Source organism: Petaurus breviceps, unplaced genomic scaffold, assembly GCF_028583685.1.
Source record: "Petaurus breviceps papuanus isolate PSGF00001 unplaced genomic scaffold, PetGlider_PUasm1.0 175, whole genome shotgun sequence".
NCBI classification, from domain to species: Eukaryota; Metazoa; Chordata; class Mammalia; order Diprotodontia; family Petauridae; genus Petaurus; species Petaurus breviceps.
This window is the reverse complement of record NW_027185764.1, coordinates 57,989,385-58,008,608: the sequence shown is the minus strand read 5'-3', so window position 1 is coordinate 58,008,608 and position 19,224 is coordinate 57,989,385. Positions and strand designations below refer to the sequence as shown.

At 36.1% G+C, this 19,224-nt stretch overlaps 1 long non-coding RNA gene across 1 annotated transcript in view; it reads right to left on the bottom strand.

The window, feature by feature from the left end:
• Nucleotides 1-327: 327 nt before the first annotated feature.
• The window catches only part of LOC138159147 (uncharacterized), a 24,906-nt gene continuing 6,009 nt past the window's right edge, over nt 328-19,224 (bottom strand). Inside the window, exon 2 of the long non-coding RNA XR_011167821.1 lies at nt 328-639. This is a non-coding gene — a long non-coding RNA (uncharacterized lncRNA). The remainder of the gene's footprint in view (nt 640-19,224) is intronic.

Sequence of the window (19,224 nt, the reverse complement as noted above, 5' to 3'; positions counted from 1 at the left end):
ATTCTGTGAGTAGTTAATTTTGCAAAGATGTGGAATTAACTTTAAATTGCTGAGGGAGGTAAGCTACCCTTTTATGCACTGTGTAATGTGCATAATATGCATTGCAAAATATAATTTGAAATTATTCTTAGGTGAATTTCTATGTTGTTCAATTTAGGAAACTTTAGGAATATATTCATGCTATTGGTAGAAGAATGATAATTCTATTTTTAAATCAATCAGTTAACAAGTATTTATTAAGCACTGTATTACATAAGGCACTAAGGATATAAATATAATAAATGATATTATACCTATTCCCAAGAAACTTACATATTAATGATAATATTTTATATCAATATTACTTTATTAAAAATGTTCAGTTTTCTTAATTTTTTAAGGAGAGGAAAATATTAAGTTCTATTTCAAACATAACAAAAATATCAGTACAAAAAGAAATAAATTCAATGAAACATATAAGCAAATAAATTCAAAGAAACAAATTGGATATGTCATGAAGTAGATGTAAGGGGTTATGAATGCGTGTTGCTCACGTAGGTGATGTGTTTTCCCATGGGTTTGTCTAGACTTGGCTTTCAGAGAGACATGAATAAACATCCAAGAGTCACTTCCACTCATCTTCCTTTAATGGAGCCTCACCTGCCAGGACAAGAAGCAGGTAATTGTCACCAGAAGTTGGCCATTATGCTGTTCTCAGACAAAGAGTAGCAGGTTAGAATTACATCTTTCTCTCTAAATATTGTTATTCTAGAGGAAATAATTTGTAGGTTCACACTGAGCTCCTCAGAACTATCCCAAAATGAGAAAGAAGTGCCCTGGGCAAAGTATCTACATCTTGATCTCTTCCCATCAAATGTTAGCTCCATAATAAACATGTACAGGGCAGCTAGGTGGCACAGTGAGTAAAGCGCCAGCCCTGGAGTTGGGAGGACCTGAGTTCGGTTCTGGCCTCAGACACAACACAAAAAAAACTAGCCATGTAACCTTGGGCAAGTTACTTAACCCCATTTGTCCTCCAAAAGGCAAAAACAAAACAAAACAAACAACATAATAAACACATACAGTTAATAGCAAGTAAACCTATTTTTTCCCCCAAACCAATAGCAAACACAAATCAGAGAAGGTATGAAGTTAGGAATATACCAGACAATTCACAAAGTAAATGATTTCACCTATTGAGAGATATATATCTCAATTCAGTCAAAATCCCAGACACCAGGGGGAAAATTTCTTGAACATTTCTAGTTTAACAAGTTGGGGATAAGAACATGACCAAGACTAAAAATCTCTCTAAGAAATGTTTTTCTGAAGAGAATCTAGATCTATATATTTTCTCTCTACAAGTTTAAAACCAGAAATCCTGGATCCTCCCAAAGTTCTCAATAACTTCATCTCTCATGTAGGTATAGAGCATTGAGTAATCAGTGTCCACCAATCATGAGAGTTTTATGTGAATAGTCATTGAACTTCAAGGTGCATGTGTTTATACTGGAAAAAAGGGAATAAAGCATATAAAATATAAAACCACTTGTCACTATAAGTTTAAAAAAGATAATACAATAGGTATATTAAATGAATTTAATATAGATTCTGATAGATCATCTGATGCAATAAATACTAAGGTTAGGGACTGTAGTGAAATTGTAGAGTTTCCTCAGTCTGAGAAAGAAAGCTGTTAATCACAGCTAAGCACCTTTCCTGCTGTTATATAAAATTGTTCTAAAGATATCCTGGCTGAAAAACTGCTGGAGATATAAATTTATGAAACATTCCATTTGGTGTGTTTTGTGTTCTTCCTGAGTGTTTGGTTCTGGTTTCTGAAGTAAGGGGTTGTTAGCATTAATTTTTTTACATGTTCATTTCTCTAAGTGTAATAAATGACTATGACTTGCCTTCCACTCAGCAAACCAAGAAGAAAGTCTGAAGGATGACCTATTGACAATAAAAGACTACTATGTATCTCAATCATTTGGTTTGCTATTAGCATTACACTAATTATGTATGGGATTTCACATAAGAGTAATGAAGGAAAGGCCTTCCACTTAGATGTTCAATTTGGGTATTTAAGAGAAAAAGGAAATCACAAACAAAAATGATGGCCTCATATTAGAAGAAAGTGTAATTTTCTCAATGCTTCCTATATCCTCATTGAAATGCTTTTAATCCAGGACTTGGTGAATGAAATTTAATAGCAAACCTGTCTCAAAAAGGGATCCTTTGATGTATTGAATTTGTGTACCATGTCGCTGGCTTATTATGCTACATTTTCAAAAATATATATTCCATTTCATAATATAATCATTTGGGTTTCATTATACAGTTTTTCTTAAACATATTTTGTATTTAAAATGATACACTAAATTGAAAATAATGCCTAAGGTGCTAATGTTTCACCATTGGTTTTGTTTGTTCCTTTTTGTTTTTTCACTATAGACAGTAATATGTTACACAAAGGGTTGCCCTATGAATGCCATGATTCCTTCATGGAATTGAATGTGTGGTGTATGAATGTACCATACAGCCGAATATGCTCTGTAATATTTAACAAAGGCATTCACTCCTAGTGAGAACATTTGGTTTTTTTGTGTGTCTGCCTCAAAAACTGACTTATAGCCTCAATTAGTATCCATTAGAGGGCATTGACACTCTTCATTTGCTTGGATTTTATTATTTTTAAAATATCTAAACATATTTTAAAAATATTTATATTTCATTTATTATAGGAAAAAAAGTAAATCTCTAAGTGTCTTTTGAGGTTTGGTAAATTTTAAAATTTGATTCTTAAAAATATGCTTTTATTTTGTAACAGAGTTGCTTAAGAGAACATCAAAGCACTTTATAGGTCCATAGATTCAAAGCTAGAAAAGATCTCAGAAATTAAGTAGTCCAATTCTCATTTTGTAGGAGAGGCTACTGAAGCCCAAAGAAGTTAAGTCATTTGCTGAATATCAGGAAGGTAGTAAATAGTTTCCCTAGGGTGGCACTCAACACTGATTGGTTAACAATGAGAAAGTGACTAATGCAATAACCGTTGGACCTCAACTCTAATTTTGCCATCCACTTCGAAGCTCCCATCAACCTTGGGCAATTTATTGAAAGAATTTATGCCTCACCCAAGGCTCAGCAGAACACAAATGACTACCCCACCTGGATTGAGTCTAGATAGAGGAGAAGGTTAGCTCAACCTTCAGAAACTGAGCTGTTAAAATGAGGATCTGAGAAAAAGAAAATCTGAAACTCCTCAAAATTATTTGCAAACATCCATTGGCAATAAATCACTATTTCTGTGAATTGATGGTACTTTCCACTCCTTTTTCCTAATTAATGAGGTGATAACTGTTCATAATATAACATCACCCTTCCCTATAGTATTCAACAAATGAGTATATATTCTAAACTGCTTTTGCCATTAACTGCTGTCTCTACTTTGCAAATTGGCCAAGTTCTTTCCTAACACTTTTTAAATGTCCTTTTGGTTTCTTCATGATGGCAACTAATTTATGTGAGTTAAGTTTTATTATGAAATTATGATAATTTGTTTTGATGTCTTCTGTTACATTCATTACCCTTTTTTTGTTGTCAATAGCTTCTTTGAAATTTGTTTAGGACTGAGGTTTTTTTTTTTCAGTTAAAATCCCATCTTTTTCTCATCATTGTTATTTTTCTAGCCTTAGACTTAATTTTGATTGCTGCTCTACGTCATTAGTGGTCTAACTCTACACATATAGTTGATTCAGGAATGACTCCCATATATGTAAGAAAGTTTTTCCTATCTGTTAAAATACAATCACTTTCATTTTTGTGATGCTTAGTATAGAAAAAAAAAATATCAGGTTTCCTATGCTTTAAAAAGGCCTTCTCCTGTCTTGGATCTTTTTTTTTTGTTTTGTTTTTCCTTTTTAGAGGGGGAAAGGCAGGGCAATTGGGGTTAAGTGACTTGCCCAAGGTCTCACAGCTAGTTTTGTGTTAAGTGTCTGAGGTCATATTTGAATTCAGGTCCTCCTGACTCCAGGGCTGGTGCTCTATTCACTGCACCACCTAGCTGCCCTGGATCTTTCTAATACACACCCCCTTCTCCTACCCTCCCCCCCCTCCACATACACATACACAGAAATGTTGAGTTTAATTAGACTTGGGTAAATTGGGGAGTAAACAATCCTAGAATGGTTTTGATTATCTTAGTAGAGTAGGATAAAAGATGAAGAAATGAGTGAGATTAAGACCTTGACACGTCAAAATAATTTCATGAAAAATGTTCTAGGAAATCAGTAACAGGTGAATAAAAGTTTACTGAATTGTCACATTAGGAACCAAGTCACATTTAGCTTGTATTAAAAAAAATTAGAACTGGAAAGAACAATAGTGATTAATCAATCCAACTTTTTTGTTTTACATATTAGGAAACCACAAAGTCAGAGAAGTCAAATGACTTCCCCAAGGTTAACCAACCAATAAGCAACTGAGGGAGGTTTCGAACCCAGTTTTTATGACTTCAAATACATGGTTCTTTTTAAAAATCAAACAAACAACAAAAAGCAAAAACTAAACTATGCTTCCTACATTCATACAGGACCATGTCTTGAGGGCTCTAAATCTTTCATCAGTAGCAAACAATTTTTTCCTACTAGATAAACATTCTTCATTCTGGGAATGGGAATAGATAAAGTAGATGGTAAAGCTGACCTGAGTTTATGAGTTGGCAGATTAAGGAAGCATGGGAGTAGCAGAGAGAAGAATGCCAAAGGAGATGATTGTGGAATGCTAACTGCTAAAGGAAGTTTAGTGCACCTGTGAGTAAACTAAAGGAATAGGTGACCTTGAGAAAAAATGAGTGATTGGAAGTGACATGGGAGAAGAGCTGTATATTTTCCCCCAACCTATTAAATTTCTGAAGGAATCTTCAGGTAAATAAAAATTTAATGTTACTAAACTGACTTGTTTCCATTGGATGCTGCCTACCCACACTTACCCAATCTATCTAACTACCCACCACGACATTCCTTATAAACAAAGTTGTAAAAGCTTTTTTCCCACCCACACATACCTTATTAATTCTAAAAAAAAAAACAAAACAACTCAAACCCATCCACCTAAATGCTTTGTATGATTCTGTTTCTACTTTTAGAATGATGGTGGAGGTTTAAGAAGTACCCAGTATTTATGAGGAAAATTACCTAGATATTTTATTCCTTGACCTTCAGGAGAGTCACTTGTTTTAAGTTTCATATCTAGAATATAAAAATAGCTTAATTGTGTGACAGATCTCTATACAGGCAAAAAAGAAGAAGAGAAAAAAAGTGAAATGAATGTTTCAGTATTATAATGGATTTTATTTCAGATTAATGTAAGTCATGTTATTATAAGAAACAACATACAACTTTGTTTTCTTTGTTTTAAAATTATTTTGCTTGATAGTATACAAGTTTAAGTCAGGAAGCTTATATATTTTCAGCTAATGAATAATTAGTCCTAAAGTTTCTAACTTCTTTAATGTCTGGGGAGCCAGGGTGGGTGGCAGCAGCAAATTTTTGTGTCATTAAATAAAGTCCATTGACTAGTCTATGCTATACACTTGGATGCACAACCTATCGAATTCTTTGTGTGTGTGTGTGTGTGTGTGTGTGTGTGTGTAAGTATAGCATAGCAGAGAAGGATTTCCTTTTGGGAAATCGGAATTTTTATTAATAATGTCAAACTTTTTGAACCAAATACAAATAGTCTCATGATGTTGGTTCTGAGTCATAGAGCACTAGACTCCCCAAAATTATCAAGCTGAGGAACACCCAAAGGGCAATGAAGAGAGAGATAGTGGACATGAGCATACTGAAAAGCATTATAAATGAGAAATTTTAAAGGAAAAATTGTGTAAAGTGTGTTACCAAAAAGTGAGATGGTAATATGGAATAAATCAGCGATAATTTAGAAGGGAAACAGGTAACTGGGGAAAAATAAACAAATTTCTCTGTTTAGCATCATTTCTAAGATATATAAGAAACTGATTCAAGTTATAAGACTAAGAATGATTCCCCAATAACTAAATGGCAAAAGGACAGGAACAGGGAGTGTTCAGAGTAAGAAATTTAGGCTGTTGAATCACTTTTTAAAATGCTCTAAATCATTAATAATTACAGAAATGCAAATAAGAGTAATTTTGAGGTTTCTCATTATGTCTATCAGACAGGCAAAGATAACAAAATATAAAGATGACAAATATTGTAAGTGCTATGGGAAAACAGGCATACTAGAGTGCTGTTGTTGGAGCTATGAATTGTTCTATTCATTTGCAAAGAAATTTAGAATTAAGTCTAGAAAGTTACCATACACTTTGACCCATCTATATCACCACTAGTCCCATGATCCCAAAGAAATAATAAAAAAGACAAGAGGATCTATATGTAGAAACTTTTATAGTGACTCTTCATGGTAGGCAAAAATTGGAAAGTAGGGAGCTATCTTCCTACTGGAGAATAAATAAATAATAGTATATGTATATTATTGTGGTGTAAGAAATGACAAAATGGAAAATTTCAGAGGAAACTGGAAAGATGTTTATGAACTGGGGCAGACAGATGTAAGCAGAAATTTGGGAACTATATATAGAATGAAAAAAAATCTTTGGAAGACTTTAGAACTGATCAATAGAATGACAAACCACAACTCCAAAATAATGAAGATGAAACGTGCTATTCACCTCTTTACAAAGAAGTGAAGAACTTAAAAATACAAAAATTTTTGAATGTGGTTAATATGAGAATTTGTTTTGTCTGATGATGTAACTCTTTATTGAGAAGTTTAAAAAAAAATTACCCCAGTGGGTAGGAGCAGCAGTGGAAGGAACAGATTAATTAAAAAAATACTTTTTTTTACTTGAAAAAAAAAGACCTAAAAAAAGAACAAGGCATAACTTATGGACGATCTCTAAGTGCCATTTCTATCATTGAATTGTCAGGAGACCACAAGTAAGTTTCAAGCTTGTTGGAGAGATTTCCATTGGGAACTTATGAAAGCATATAGACAAAAGTCGCCCAGGATGAGCAGGTTTGACTGGACATGATCTCCATCACAGGAGGGAATACTGACAAGAGTAGATCTTAAATATACTTGGGTATTGTATTATGATGATATAGCCTGCTTTTGTCATATCTGTAAGACATGATTTCCATGTAAGGAACCAAAGAGCTGTCTTGTGTCTGGCCAGGTTGCCCAGGATTACCAAAGTTTCTGTGATCTTACATTTACCCTGGGGCCTAGGGTATCAGGTGCTATGTAGATTGTGTGCAACTTTGCCTCATTGTGCTATTATAATATGATACTGAATGGGATGTATGAGTTCCTGGGAACTGAAGGGTTATGATTTCTATAGGAAAAGACAGTTCCTCTCTTAATTACACTTGCTGACAGGTGGTCAGAAATCTCTCAAAAGTCAAGCAATCATGACTACACATGTATAACCTATATGGAATTGTTTGCCTTCTCAATGGAGGAGGATGGAGAGGGAGGAAAAGAGAGAATTTGGAACTCAGAGTTTTAAAAATGAATACTTTAATGCATGTTAAAAATTGTTTTTATGTGTAATTGTGGAAAAATAAAATACTAAATGAAAGCTTTCAAAAAGGGCAAAACTATCTTTATCTTCTTTCAATCTTCTTTCAGGAGAATATGACACAAATGAAAGAAAGGATGGGAGAATGGCATGCTGGGTTCTCAATATTGACCACCTTGGCTAATAATATTATTGGTAATGTGATTATTACCACCCAATCAGGTGCTGAGAATCTGGAAAGGACTGTAGCTAAATGATTGGGGCTATCTGGAACCATGAAAGAAAGACTGTAACTATCTCTGTTTTCTAGGAACTATAAATGGTAAAAGTCCTCTTTTCTTCTCCCCGAGAAAGAGTCTATTTTATATTTCTGTCATCTACTCTGTAAAAGTCAGCTCTGATAGAAAGAATATTAATCAGAATACGCAGTTGTGTGGGCTAAACTAGTTCTTTTCCTTAAAGGGTATTAAAAACTATTCCTAAGATTTAATTGGCTCAGGAATTTAAAGACTTGAGCCATTGGCATCACTTCCTAGTATCCACAATTAATAATAATAATCTCCAAGATGCTTTACCATGGGACTGCCAGGGGCAACAGAGGCCTCACTAAATATCCTTGTGTAATTTGTTTAATATCTTTCCTTTGCTATGGCTAATTAAACTTTCTTTTGCTAACTGCCAGATCTTCCATGAGTGTTTCATTTCATTCCACTATCTGAACTTGAGCCAACTGAGACTAACCTGAATCAAGACTAACCTGGCTCCATTCTGGGTCCCCTCCCCCAACCAGCTCTCCCTCCCAGAAGTAAGCAAACTGCCAAATTTAGATCTACCTTGGGAAACTTGGCAGGTGAGGGAGTTTCAAAATGTGTACTGACCAATCACTAATTTTACCCTCTGCAAGTTCCTGCTTACATAATACTTAACCATTGGCCATGTGGGTTGCCTTTAAAAGCTGAGCCTTTGCAGGTGGCTCACACTGTTCGATTTGGGGTAGGGCTCCAACCAGCCAACGTGGCACCAATAAAGGGTTCACTTCTAAATTGTTGCTTGGGGGGTGGCTAGGTGGCAGTGAATAGAGCACCAGCCTTGGAGACAGGAGGACTTGAGTTCAAATCCGGCCTCAGGCACTTAACACAAAAACTAGCTGTGTGACCTTGGGCAAGTCACTTAACCCCAAATTACCCTCCAAAAAGCAAAAAAATTGTTACTTGGGTTTTGCTCATGTTTCGGGTACAAAAAAGTAATTTCTATAACACCAGTATGTGTTGTTTTGATTAATGAAATAATATTTGTCTAATTGTATTTCACTTGCTAAAAAGGAGGAAGGGAGGGAGGAAAGGAGGGAGAAAGGGAAGGAGAGAGGGAGGGAATGAGAGAGAGAGAGAGAGAGAGAGAGAGAGAGAGAGAGAGAGAGAGAGAGAGAGAGAGAGAGAGAGAGAGAAACTTGGTGTTTAACAGCTAAGGTGGTACTGGGAGCTAGAACATTAATACTTTTATTGATACTTTATTGATATTGATTTATTATTATAGTTCCTCCAAAACTTGGAAAAGATTAAGTGAATCTAACCTCACCTTAAAAACTAATCCTCCCCCCCAAAACAGCAACAACAACAGTTTCAATCATAGTCATCACTGCTCTGGTGGGAAGAGTAGACTCAGTAAATAAGATCAGAAGGGGTCACTTTTGAACAGTAGCCTTGGGCAGCTCTTTTCTTCCCAGTGTTTTATTCCTTATTCCATTTCAAAGAAAACCATCCATCCCCCAACTAGGTAGAGCTAAGGAAGGGTGTCGGCTAGAGAGGGAATTACTGAAAAGGTGGAGTTAGGAAAAATGCCCTCACTCACATGAACATGAGAGTCAAAGGGAAGAGGGTTAGCTAGTATTCCTCTTCATCCAAATATTTCCTACCATCGACACTTTAGACACATTTAAAGTTAATTTAGCACTATTGTTTTTCTGTGTACTATATTCATTGAGTAATCTTTTGGGGGAAAAATGAGGATTGATTAATTTGGAATGTGTTGCTGTGTGATGGGTATAAAAAATATAGAAGTTTTATGAGGTTGAGTGAATTTAGAAAATAAACATTATAATGGAATTAAAAGTTAGTCAACTAGTATTTATTTAGTATGTTCCAGGCACTGAAAAAAATGGTAAAGATAATTGATGACAAGTTTAAACCTGGGGAGACCACTCTGAAAGTATTCCAGGAATTACCTCACCCATTTGATTATTTAAAACACCTAATCTGATAGTAGAAGATAGCAACTAAATGAGCCTGGACTTCTTCCTTCAGCCTACAGAAAAAGGAATTGGTCAGGAGAATAAATTCTGTAATAAACAGGGAAGGCTAGCTAGCAGATTGATTTATGGGATGATTTAAATCAGAAATATCTGTGGGTAGAGCCTAGGCTAACTATGAGATTGCAGAAAGATTTCTTAGGCCCAGGTTAGTAATCTTTTCAAATTAGGGACCTTGTGCTTCTGAGGAAGCTATGACAAAAACGTCTGCATTAGGCCTATATCAAAAGCAATTGTACACTAAAGGAAAAGTATGCTCTTTAGCTGGAAAAAGTATGTCAGTTGATGGAAAATATTCAAGGACCCAATTTTAAATATGTGCAGTCTCTGGGGACTCTCTGAACTTGAATGTAGAAGATACTGACCCTCACTCCTCAGTTCTGCCCTCGGGGTTAGCATGGAAAGCCATATAATTGTAAAATGATATTTTTTCACTATAAAATTGCCTCTCTAGGCCACTGCCTGCTAGTTGGGCATTTTCTTACAAAGAGTGTTTCTCTTAATTATTACTCTATCACTGAAAATTTAACTGCTTATTTTAGGATTTTGTTATTCATTAAGTACAGATAGAACTATAACTGGACATGCATAATATTCTATAAACATAAAGTATACAAACATCAAACAGGCTCTAAAAGCACTGCCTAGTTTACCAATTAAGTTAGAGAAGCTATAAAACCGTAGGGCCCTAGTTAATAGGAATGCAATACTTAAGCAATTACATAATTCTAAAAATATAATTCAATGTACTGATTCTACTTAGCAGTGAACTCTGTTCAAAGTTTTCATATTTATTCAAATAAACATATGTAAAATGAATGAATGGATGGCACCCCAAATTCATATTATTTAGAAGATTAATGCAGTTCTCTTCCCTATAAGTTAAATTTTGTTTATGTCACACTGCTAAATTGGCTTAAATTGATTTCCCCAAAGGAAATAGGATAATAAGAATTGTATAACTAAAAATAGTGTGACTTACTTTAAGTTGAAAAAAAATTATGGTAAAATAAGATTTATTTTAATTACCTTATTGTTGTTCTGTGCTATGCATACATACGTATTAAATAAAATGGAATTATATAACTTAGATTCAAACCTAATATTCAACAAGGGAGGAGGGATCCAAGACCAAAATTCCATCTCTTCTATCTATGATCTTGAGCAAATCTTTTAATACTTCTGGGAATAAGTATTCTCCTCGATAAAAAGAGGGGTGTCTCTATATACAAAATTGCCTCTAAAGTCTCTTTCAACTCTACATATGACCTGATGATCTTCTGATATATTAAATCTGTTATGTCTCCTATCTCCTATCTCTGATACATACTTGCCATGTAACCCTGGACACTGAACCTCTTAAAGATCTAGTCAGCTCCTTAAGACTTTACATTGAAAAGAGGGAGCTGACCTAAATTAGAAGTAGCTTCCTCATCTAGGAGTTTTGTATACCAATTAAACACAGATTCAGTCTTTATCTCTCTTCTACAATCATATGAGATGCATGGGTTATCAAGAGGAAAAGTACTTCTGGTGTGAAGGCTTGCCAAGCCTTTTCAGGGCTGCTCATCCACCTTTGGGGTCCACTTGTTTAACTCTCACCTGTGGCTCCAAGAAGCTGTAGCATGTGGAGTAGCCACACTATGCAAAGATTATCTCAACACATAGGCTAAACTAACTTGAGGGTAACTGACAGGTCTAAAACCCATCACTAAGTTAAGGGAATGTCTATCCCAAGCATGTGAAGACTTCTCCCAGTGAATGAATGGATGAGCACACTTTGTTCCAAGTGTCATGAAGGCTCTGTGGAGCTCTTGGAGCGTGGTCAGACATCAAAGACAACAAGGTCTTCCACACAGTAGGCTGGTATGATTAAATGACTCTACCATTCTTCTTAAACTTTTCTTTCCTCTTTCCCTATTTCTACATGTTTCCCTGTAGAGTTTAATATAGTTCCACCCAAGCTCTGTGTGTGTTCAACCTTTCTTTATCAAGTTGAACTAAATGATAAGTTCAACTTCTCTCCCAACTTTCCTCAATGTTTGCTCGCTCTCATGATACAATATTAGATTTAGAGCTTGAAGGAACCAGAAAGGCTATTATGTCAAATCACTCATTTTTCAGGTGAAGAAACTAGGATGCAAAGAGGTTAAGTGACTTGTATAGCTAATAAGTATCTGAGAAATAATTTTGAAACCAGGTCTTCCTGACTCTAAGACAAGTATGCCAACTACTATGCCATACTATCTTTTTCTTTTTTTCCTTTTCTCATGAACATATCGTACGATGGGCCTGACTCGGTCCCCTGATAATATAAGTTCAATTTTGGAACAAAATGAGATAGACATAGATCATTTATCAGTAACAAAAAGGAGATTTACTTAGCTGTTAGAGGAGAACAAGAATTGGCATTAAAAACACATTGACCTGGTTCAACTAATGTAATGGTAATGGAATTTGAAGATCCCTCTGCATTGGAAAGCTGACAGGTACTTAGCACCTAGTTTAAAATTAAGCCTCTGTAAAGAAACAGGAGGTATAAACGCCTGTTGCTGATGTAACAGGAAGGGGCTGAACAGGGAGGAGCTATACTGTATATAATAAAGAGCACAAGCTGGCCAGTCTTGGGATAAGCATTGCAGAGGCAGGGCAGCTGCTGCCGGACTAAAGACTGAACTGAGAATTAAGAAGAACTGAGAAGAGGAATGAGAATTTGGAAGTGAGACAGAATTTCTTGGAGCAAGCCATGTGGAGGCTGGATATAGTGATTTTGATTTTGAGAACAGAGCTTATGGTGCTGAAGACTTCCGAGGGCCAGCTGGAGCTGCTGCTGATTTCTTGTGGCTTTGTTAAGCCTTGTCTTCCCAGGAACAGACTGTGAAGAATTTTAAATGGACTGGACACTGGGAGCTTCAATGTGGAGCAGGAACTGCATGGAGAGATGGACAAGAAACTGGGAGCTGTCTGCCTTTGAACCCAGATGACAGTTTGGTGGATTCAGGTAGGAGGAGCTAACTGCCTCAAGTCAAGATGAAAAGACCTCTCTGTGTATGCTAAGTAGTGACTGATTATTGCACAGTGACTGATGAGAGAATAGTGACTGATTTGTAACTTATAGTGCCCCATGGGTGGAGGACTTTGACCTTTGGTACTCGTGTCCCTTAAGGAGGCAAACCTCCTTAAGGATGGTTGGATGATTAAGTTATTAAACTTTTGTACTTTGTTTATAACTATGTGACCACTTTGGTGAAAGCTGTGTGGCCATTTGAGTGATAAGTTGTTGAATGGTGAATGCTGTATTTTGCTTTTCTGTGATAAGTTGTAACATTGTGAATGGTGTACGTTGATTTTCTGTGAATGTTTTGTTCTGATTTTTTAATTGAATAGAGAGTTCACTATACTGTGAAATCAGAACCTTGAAAAGCTGTTCACAGCAGCAGTCCTCTGGAAAGCTGTTCATGCATGGATTTACAACTGAATAAAGTTTTCATCAGGATCAACCACTCAAGTATACAAATACCTTTGCAACTTCTGTATAGGATGTTAGATCAGTAGTCTGAGTCCTTAATCCCCTTAGACAATCAAGTCATTTTGTTTAGTCATCTCAACTGTGTCCAATTCTTTGTGACCCCATTTGGGGTTTTCTTGGCAAAGATACTGGAGTGGTTTGCCATTTTATTCTCCAGCTCATTTTACAGATGAGCAACTGAAGCAAACAGGGTTAAGTGACTTGGCCAGTGTTACTCAGAAAATAAATGTCTGAAACTGGATTTGAACTCAGAAAAATGTTGAACTAAGTAAGCTAAGTCTTCCTGACTTCAGACCTGCCACTCCTTGCACTGTACCATCTAGCTGCCAAATCAAATCATTGTCAATGTGTTAATATATTTTAAGGTGGGAGATGGGAGACTAGACTAATCTATAAAGGGAAGCAGAAAAATTGGGAAGTAAGATATTACTCCTATTACAAACTCCCAAAAAATTCCAACTCATTCTTGCTATTTCTTCCTTAGTGTATTAATCACAAAGGCCTTTCATGATATTGTGTTCTGAGATTTTTTCTTCTACAAATTAATTTCTGCCAATTTTTGTATGATTCTGACTGGGCTCCCTTGAAATTTGATTTTTTTTTCTTTCTGGATGCTTTTTAAAAAATGAAATTTCTAGATTTTCTTTATGACATTCCTAGGGTTTTTGATTTTGGGGTTTCTTTCAGAAAGTGAACCCTAGATTCTCAATTTTACCTTGCCCTCCAATTATATGAAATTTGGGAAATTTTATTTATTATTCTTGAAATATGAAAATCAGGGATTTTTATTGGGAGGAAATGTTTTGGTCATGGTTTTAAGAATCTTATCATCCTGTTATTCTTAATTTTCTCATTTTGACCTGCTTCCCAAGTGGATTTTTGTTTTAAATCATTAATACCTTATATTTTCCATTATTTTTTTCAATCTTTATATTTCTTTTTTATAAAGTTATTAATTTTCAGTGAATTTATTACATCAGTAAGGCATTGACTTTCTCTTTTAAGTATTATATCACCAATGCAATACCCACAGAAGTTGCTATGAATATGCAGGCATATTCCCAGATTTAAATTGCAAGATATTACATAATCTCTTCTTTGAAGATGAAATCAAGACATATATTCAAATACATCATAGTAACAAAGAAGTCTGTACACATTGCTAATGCAGGGAACACCTGACATCCCAAGCATTATTTTAAAGATAAAGTATAAACACATCACCAACTCAGGAAGCACAAACATCCCAAGCCTTCTTTCCATCAGGCCTCCCCACAAACAAGCTCCCTTAAGCAAAATCTCTCCCTCTCTCACTCACTGTAACTATTCTGCTCTGCCTGCTCTCTGTCTCCCAGCTCTGTCTCACCCACACTTCCTGCTCTACACCTTCCTGCTCCACCCATTCAGCAAGCTCCTCCCACCATGGGCTCCATGTGATCACATAGGCCTATTAAAGGGTAGGGAAGATCTTCAGATTTCCTTAGCATTCTCCTGTTTCTGGATCTCAACTCCAGAGTTTTTATTTCGTCAAAAATATTTCTTGCTTGCTTCTTTGTATTCTGTGAACCTTGTGACCAATCCATTTCTCCATAGGATGATCTGCTTATAGTTACTGTGGAGTTTTCCTCTTCTTTCAGGTTTTGTTTGCTAGTATTTCTTAATCCATGATATTTTTTTATATTGTTCAATACCTTCTGTTTTCTAATTTTACCAGCAGGTTTTGTCAAATAATGAATTTCTGCCCCCAAAGCTTGGATATTTGGGTTTATCAAACATTATCAAACATCAAACATCAAACTATGGTCATTTGCTATAATAGGTTGTGCACTTAATTTATTACACTGATCCACTACTATGTTTCTTAGTATCAGATAGTTTTTATAATAACTGCATTATAATAGACTTTTAGATCTCGAGTGGCTAGGCCACCTTCCCTCAATTTCTTTTTAATTGATTCCCTTAATATTCCTGATCTTTAGTCCTTCCAGATCAATTCTGTTGTCATTTTTTTCTAGATCTATAAAGTGATTTTTGGTAGTTTGATGGTTATGGAAATGAATAAATTGATTAATTTAGGTAGAATTGTCATTTTCATTATATTGGCTTGATCTACGCATGAGCAATTAATGTTTTTCCAATTGTTTAGATATGACTTCATTTGTATGATAAGTATTTTGTAACTGTGTTCCTATAGTTCCTGGATTTGTCTTGAAGGTAGATTCCCAAATATTTTATACTATCTACAATTATTTTTAACAGTTTCCCTTTCTATCTCTTGCTGCTGGACTTTGTTGGTAATGCATAGAAATACTGATTATTTATATGAGTTTATTTTATATCTTGCAACTTTGCTAAAATTGTTAATTATTTCAAGTAGTTTTTTTTGTTGATCCTTTAGGATTCTATAATTATACCATCATATTATCTGCAGAGCATTGTAGAAGGCATCTGAGTTCTATGAGATGAATAAAAGGAAAAAAAGAGGGAGCTTATATCTAATAGCTTCAATTTTTTTCTGTGGTGATTTTTTGGGTGAAGCACCAAAGGAAATAGCATTTACATTAATAACAACATTTCTGAAACTGAAACATTAACAGTGCCAAGTATTTTGTGGCAATTAACACCTTTTCTGGTCCTTTAGTAGCAACCCTTTTGAGAAGGGAAGGGTTGTTTCTCCTGAAGAACTAATTGTCAGATATCTTTTCTATGAGGTTTGATGCCCTCAGTGATACTCTAGGAGCATAGGTGGAAGCTGGGCTGAGGGGGATGAGTACTACTAATGGTGGGATTAATTTTGGGGTTTTGGGTTGTCTTTAGCAGGGCTAGAGGGAATTGGTAGGTGAAAATGTTGGCAGTGTTTGACCTGACTGACACATGCCTTCTGTTTCTCCCTTAGAGTAGTGTGGTTGGTTGGTTTAATTACCATATCCATGACAGTTGCTGGCAGTTAATGTTTGGTGCAATGGTAACAGCAAGCCCTTTCTTCAGATAGGTTACTCCCAAGATGATGGCTGTGGAGGCCTGACTGAAAACAGAAAAATTGCTAGGGAATAGGATAAAGGCAAAAGGTCTCTTTTATCATCAAGGTTTTTAAATATACAATGGAATAGTATTGGACAATAAGAATCAATGAATATGAGAAATTCAAAGAAACTTGGAAAGACTTGTAGGACAAAGTGAAGAAAGAAGGACTAAGAGAATGAAATATGAAATGACCAGAGTTTTAAAGGGAAACATAAAGGGAAACAAAAGTAAAAACAAAATTCAGATGAACATAGCTCTAAGTTTTCATTCCAGAAAGCTTATGATAAAACACTCTGCTCTTTATAGATAAACATTCGTGTATGTCTGCCAAATGCTACGTATACTGTCAAATGTGCTAGACTTAATATATTTTCTTAACTGTGTATCTTTGGTACAAATTGGGTAAGGGGATTTGATGGATTGGGGTCATTGGGAGGTGACAGTGATTTAAAAATTGTTTTTTAAAATAAAAAAGCTATGACTGTGAAGAAACTTTGGAGATACAAAACCCACAAAATGACACAGAGAAGTTAACCTTCTGCTGAGGACAGCCCAGCAGACCGGCAGCAAGTGACCAGCACAGTGCTCTGGAAGCTGAGTCCAGCTCTGCTTGAGCCCAAGGTTTTAGCCCCAGGGCAGGTCTGACCAACCACTGGCTGGAGGGACTTCAGATTACCAGCAGCTGTGGTGGTTTCCAGCTTTATCAACACAAAGATGCTAAGGACAAAGTGAGGGTCAGTTCAGTGTGGACTTTGGGATCCAGTAGTTGGGAGTGTGGTTGGCTTTTGCTGCTGGTGCGACAAGGCTCTAAGGCACCGCGGCAGCGCAGCCAGCACCATGTGGAAGCTTCAGCTCCTGGCCTGCAGAGTGTAGGGGGACCAAGCACCAGTCTGAGGGGTAATCTCTCATGATTTAAACTGCTTGGATCTGTATTGCAGTCTAGGGTAGAGGTCCTGGTGTGTGCGACCAACTTGCCAGAGCATGTGGAGGCTTCAGAGAGGGCACCCAACTAATACTTTCAGCAGCTGAGAAAACCCCAGCATTTGGGACAAAGCTCCCCTGTCTGGTGGCAGAGTCCTACTGTGGCAAAAAGCCCAGGGGTCAAGTGATTGAGTGGCAACATGAGCAGGCAAAGAAAGCAAAATAAACAGAGCAACCCAACTTTACACTCCTATTTTTGGGGATGAAAAGGATCAAAGCATGGAACAGGAGGAAGACAGTGAAGTCAGAAGTCCTGCACAAAAGCTTCAAAGAAAAATATGAGTTGGTTACAGGCCATAGAGGACCTTAAGAAGCAAATAAGAGAAGTGGAGGAAAAATTGGGAAGAGAAATGGGAATGATGCAAGAAAATTATGAAATGAGAATTAACAACCTGACTGAGGAAAATAATAGCTTAAAAAATAGACTGACTCAAATGGCAAAAGAGGCTCAAAAAGGCAATGAGGAGAAAAATGACTTAAAAAGCCGAATTTGCCAGATGGAAAAAGAATCTCAAAAGCTCACTGAGGAGAATCATTCCTTCAAAATTAGATTGGAGCAAATGGAATCTAATGACTTTATGAGAAATCAAGATGCTGTTAAACAGATCTAAAAAATGAAAGAATAGAAGGTAATGTGCAATATCTCATTGGAAAAATCACTGACCTGGAAAATAGATCCATCAGAGGTCATGTAAAAATTATTGGACTACCTGAAAGCTATGATCAAATAAAGAACTTAGAAATCATCCTCCAAGAGATTCTCAAGGAAAATTGCCCTGAAGTTTTAGAATCAGAAGGCAAAATAGAGGTTGAAAGAATCCACTGATCACCTCCTGAAAAAAGATCCCCAAAAGAAAACTCCTTGGAATATTATAGCCAAGTTCTGAAATTCCCAGAACAAGGAGAGAATATTACAAGCAGCCAGGAAGAAACAATTTGAATATTGTGGAAACACAATCAGGATAACCCAGGATCTGGCAGCTTCTACACTGAGGGATCGAAAGGATTGGAATATAATATTCCAGAGGTCAAAGGAGCTGGGATTAAAACCAAGAATGACCTAGTAAAACTGAGTATATGTTTCAGGGAAAATGTGGTCATTCAGTGGAATAAAGGACTTTCAAGTGTTCTTTATGTAAAAACCAGAGTTGAATAGAAAATTTGACATTCATATACAAGAAGCAAGAGAAGCATGAGAAGGTAAACAGGGAAAGAAATCATAAGGAACTTTTCAAAGTTGGACTATTTACATTCCTACATGGAAAAACAAAAATTTAACTGATGAAACTCTTCTCAGTATGAAAATAGCTGAAGTGAATATATATAGGAGGGTATATGGGCATGTGAATACATATGTCAATGTGTGTATATGTGTTTGCAGGTATACACAGATAGAGGGCACAATACCAATTTAATAGGAATGGATGATACTTAAAAGGTGAAGTTAAAAGATGAGAGAGGAATGTAATGAGAGGAGATGGGGAGAGACAGAATGGGGTAAACTTTCTCATATAGAAGAGGCAAAGGAAAATGGTTACAATGGAGGGGAAGAACAGGAAGGCAAAAGGGAATGGGTCAACCTTATTCTCATTGAATTTGGCTCAGGGAGGGAATGACATACACACTAAATAGGGGTATCTCACCCTACAGGAGAGTAGGGGGAAAGGGGATGACAGGGGCGATGATGGAAGGGAGGGCAGGCTGAGGGGAGAGAAGTTGGAAGGACCCACTTTTGAAAAGGGACAGGATCAAAGTAGAGAATAGAACAAGTGGGAGGTGGGATAGGAGGGAGGGAAATATAGTCAGTTTTTCACAATATATCTTCTGTGGTAATGTTTTTCA